The sequence below is a fragment of the Lolium rigidum genome, chromosome 2, assembly GCF_022539505.1.
Source record: "Lolium rigidum isolate FL_2022 chromosome 2, APGP_CSIRO_Lrig_0.1, whole genome shotgun sequence".
NCBI classification, from domain to species: Eukaryota; Viridiplantae; Streptophyta; class Magnoliopsida; order Poales; family Poaceae; genus Lolium; species Lolium rigidum.
This window is the reverse complement of record NC_061509.1, coordinates 194,363,702-194,368,747: the sequence shown is the minus strand read 5'-3', so window position 1 is coordinate 194,368,747 and position 5,046 is coordinate 194,363,702. Positions and strand designations below refer to the sequence as shown.

Genomic DNA, 5,046 nt, shown 5'->3' with positions numbered 1-5,046 from the left:
CAAAACATCATATGCATCCATACAATCTGATTTTTTCTTATCTAACAAATATAAAATAGACATGTTTACATGGTGATTCACAAACGGGCATGAATATCAAAGGAGATGAATAAAACATACCCTATGTTACTTAGCCGAATATCATCTTTCCATGGAACTACGTGTATAAATAGAACAACAATCAAACAGGAGTGTGGGAGGTAGTAAACACTAATTGTTAACTTGTACATCCCCGCAATGAGAAACTTCTAATTTGCATTAACTACTCAAGTGATTTTGTTAACTTGCGTGATAGACTTAAATCCACAAGTCTTCTAGCAATATTTTGTCATCGTGACCTTGGGAGTTGTGCACACGACATCAGATACTTACTTAAAATTAACTACAGCAGAAGTAACCTCGGGCTAAAAAGGGACGAGAGTGGAGGGTACATGATGAGCAACAACGGGAAAGCAAGGGAAGAATTAGCATCCATATACAGAGAAATGCTATACCAAGGTGTCCCTACGATTGCATATATAGATGATAGCATCAAGTATGACTGAAATTGTATTCTTGCATCACGTTGTTTCATAGAAATTGTTGTTATAAGATTACAACTATGCTATTGAACTTTGTTGAGGAATTCATATCAGAGAAGTTGCCATATAGAATCAGACCAACATATAGATAGTGTAATACCAAAGAGTGTGTTACATACCCCATTAATTAGGAAACTTTATCTCGGGAGTGGGTAACTTGGAGCTGAAATCCTGGTTGTCGAAAACCATCATCTGGAACTGCCTGATGTTGGTCGTGTTCGAGACATCTGGCTCATCCCAGGTTGCACGCCGTTGGTCAGGTCCACATTGTTCAGGGACAAGCTGTCTAGAAGCATAACAACATGAAAGACAGTCGAAGAAGGTCCATGGTGAGATGTGCATCGTGCAATATTTTTGTTGCCACTTTCTTAAGGTATTTTAGTCCTTACCTGCCCCATCTTTGGGCTCACTGACGACGAGTGCCAAATGCACTCACAGCCGTGGCCGCATCGTCAAAGTTCCTGGCGAGGGTCCACCACCTCCTCGAACTCATGTTCTTCGACTGCAGGGGTGAGCAGCGGCCTCGACAGTGCTAAGAGTTAGGATACAGCATGATGTTATAGTTATCTAAACGTAGCACAACCCACTCCACCAGGCTCTTATTGTCAAGGGGGCGTGGATAGTACACGGGCTTCCGACCGGTGCTGAGATTAGGAGCACGATGCCGAAGGAGAACACGCCCGATTTCTCCATCAGCTCCCCCATCGACACATACTCCAAGGACAAGTACCTGTATTTAGCACATAATATTGAGTTGACACTCATGTAAGTTCCTCATTCTCTTTCCACTTGCTGAGATGAATGGCTGTACAACAAGTTGTTATTGCAAAGATTATTTACCAGAACGTGCCCATCAGACTCGCGCTGGATTATGAACACGACATTCAGGTATCTTCTGGAAATGAACATATCATGCAGAAAATAACACATATTTTCAGAAATATCACGACAGTTTTGCTTTGCAGTGAAGAATTACAGAACCTAAGCAGGATATTGCCGAGCATGTCCTTGAACACACACCCGAAACACCCTCCCCAAGCAGTTTGTCGCGTGAGAAACCAGTTGATGAAAACCTAAATCCCAAATAAGAGTAAACCCAAAATTTTAGTGCTTCCAATCCATTTTTCTGAACCAGTATGAATCCTAGATTCCGATCTGGGAGGAAGAAGGAGTTTACTAAAAACATGAGTCCCATCCCGCGCTCAGGGCGCTGCCGCCACATTGATGTCGGCTTCAGCCCTGCCGCCACATTGATGTCGGCTTCAGCCCGTCAAGGATCTCGGGAGCCCCTTCAACCCACCCTCTCCCCGCTTTCGCCTGCAAACTGCAGCCGCATGAGCGGTGCCTTCGGCCTCCTCCACTCCGGTCTGCGACCGCAGCCGCACGAGCTATGCCTTCGGCCTCCTCTACTCTGGCCGGATGCAACTTGAGTCTTGCGTCCTGCCATCAATGAAAGTCAGGGGTGGTCTCGCCTGCACTTGAGTCGAACTCCTTGCGGGATACACGAAGTGGGAAGGAGGGGTGCGGTGGCGGAAGAGAGGACGCATCGACGGTGCCCCTCTGGTAGGGTTCTCCATCGAGCTCGACGATGATGGCGGCAACGATGAGGTGCGGCAGGCAAGATTGGGTGCCCTCCTTCTCGTCGAAGTGGGGTTGATGTGGGGGGCGATGGCGTCTTACGCGTGGATTCATCGTGCGGGTCGTTGACTCGCTGGGGAAACCGCCGTGATCTGCGGGGTGGAGCGTCGGTTGCAAGGGAGGAGGGGAGCGCGATGGAAAACTATGGACGGACGAAACGTACCCGCTAACGACGGAACAAATAATAGGAAATAAATCTTCCTAATTGATTTGTAGCACTTATTATTGATACCTTCATTATTGTGAGCGCAAAGTGGTTGAGATTTTTTTTTCCCAGCAAGGAAATATATCTCTCCTAATATATTAATACTGTGATTGATGATACAAATGTTGACTTGCCATAAAATAAGATCGCACGAATCAGTAACCGTGAGATTAGATGAACAGTCAGGATGCTCCGAATCTCCTTCACCAAATACGTTGTACGACCTACGACCAACTGCAATATAATAGTAAAGAATAGAATGAAATATTATGCAGAAAAACATTTGTTTTGTTACCATCACAAAATATTTTATAACCAACCATATTTAATGTTTTTGGAACTAAGTGGGGCGTGGAAATTAATACGTCAGGCATGACAAGGTAATCATTTTGCATAACATAAAAATTGAGTAAGAACAGAAATGAAACATATCTACATTTTTATTGCTGAAAACGAAGACATGTTCCAACCTTGGAATTGGCAATATTTTGTATATTTTTATTAAGCGAAATATAAATTGACATTTTGTTTCAGTACTACCCAGTTTCATCAAATTAGCACGACAACCTTAAGAAATATGTTGCTTGTTTCATACTGTGGCAGTGCAAAAAAGTATGAAAACATGCTCTCAGCCTGTTATTGTCTTGCCATAGCTAACTAATTATACATTGAAGAGATCACACGCACGCAATGTAGATCGAATTAACACATGGAACGTTTTTGCATCCTCTCACTCTATGTCTGACTCCTGTCTGAACTTCTAATTCTCTGTTTTAGCATAATAAATGTACCGGCTTGCACACAAGTTTGATGTCCTGGATACCATTGACAGTCAAGGAACATGGGACAACTTAATCGACGAAGTAGTAGGCAATGAAACTCGACCATCATTCGTACAGGAGTAGACACACCTGGGGATGCTGCAGACACTATGAAACATTGAATGTCTGGAGTTCTTGCTTCAGCAAGAAACACTGTAAGGCCAAAGAATATTTGACATGGAAAATTAAAGAAGACAATTAACATGTAAGCACTGCATACACAAGTAAAATCAAACAACTATTTTATGACTATCAGCATCTTATTGCTCACTTGGTTAGGTCCACCATCATGTATCTCACGGTGACGATCAGCTGCGACAGTCAGTAACAAAATTGGTCTAAAATCTCGACTCGCCTCCAGCATCTACATGTGAAAATTGATAGAGTATCAGTATATCACAATGTTTCTCTTTGATACAAGCATCCCACCAATAGCGTGAAATAACTTCAAAACATCATATGCATCCATACAATCTGATTTTTTCTTATCTAACAAACATAAAATAGACATGTTTACATGGTGATTCACAAACGGGCATGAATATCAAAGGAGATGAATAAAACATACCCTATGTTACTTAGCCGAATATCATCTTTCCATGGAACTACGTGTATAAATAGAACAACAATCAAACAGGAGTGTGGGAGGTAGTAAACACTAATTGTTAACTTGTACATCCCCGCAATGAGAAACTTCTAATTTGCATTAACTACTCAAGTGATTTTGTTAACTTGCGTGATAGACTTAAATCCACAAGTCTTCTAGCAATATTTTGTCATCGTGACCTTGGGAGTTGTGCACACGACATCAGATACTTATTTAAAATTAACTACAGCAGAAGTAACCTCAGGCTAAAAAGGGACGAGAGTGGAGGGTACATGATGAGCAACAACGGGAAAGCAAGGGAAGAATTAGCATCCATATACAGAGAAATGCTATACCAAGGTGTCCCTACGATTGCATATATAGATGATAGCATCAAGTATGACTGAAATTGTATTCTTGCATCACGTTGTTTCATAGAAATTGTTGTTATAAGATTACAACTATGCTATTGAACTTTGTTGAGGAATTCATATCAGAGAAGTTGCCATATAGAATCAGACCAACATATAGATAGTGTAATACCAAAGAGTGTGTTACATACCCCATTAATTAGGAAACTTTATCTCGGAAGTGGGTAACTTGGAGCTGAAATCCTGGTTGTCGAAGACCATCATCTGGAACTGCCTGATGTTGGTCGTGTTCGAGACATCTGGCTCATCCCAGGTTGCACGCCGTTGGTCAGGTCCACATTGTTCAGGGACAAGCTGTCTAGAAGCATAACAACATGAAAGACAGTCGAAGAAGGTCCATGATGAGATGTGCATCGTGCAATATTTTTGTTGCCACTTTCTTAAGGTATTTTAGTCCTTACCTGCCCCATCTTTGGGCTCACTGACGACGAGTGCCAAATGCACTCACAGCCGTGGCCGCATCGTCAAAGTTCCTGGCGAGGGTCCACCACCTCCTCGAACTCATGTTCTTCGACTGCAGGGGTGAGCAGCGGCCTCGACTGTGCTAAGAGTTAGGATACAACATGATGTTATAGTTATCTAAACGTAGCACAACCCACTCCACCAGGCTCTTATTGTCAAGGGGGCGTGGATAGTACACGGGCTTCCGACCGGTGCTGAGATTAGGAGCACGATGCCGAAGGAGAACACGCCCGATTTCTCCATCAGCTCCCCCATCGACACATACTCCAAGGACAAGTACCTGTATTTAGCACATAATATTGAGTTGACACTCATGTAAGTT

The 5,046-nt window shown here is 42.9% G+C and overlaps 1 long non-coding RNA gene across 1 annotated transcript; it reads right to left on the bottom strand.

The window, feature by feature from the left end:
• Positions 1-3,089: 3,089 nt before the first annotated feature.
• Positions 3,090-4,554, bottom strand: LOC124687913. The gene is made up of 3 exons (XR_006998349.1): positions 4,394-4,554; positions 3,517-3,609; positions 3,090-3,398 (listed from the first exon to the last, which is right to left on the bottom strand). It is a non-coding gene; the product is annotated as an uncharacterized LOC124687913 (long non-coding RNA).
• Between the last annotated feature and the right edge of the window lie 492 nt (positions 4,555-5,046).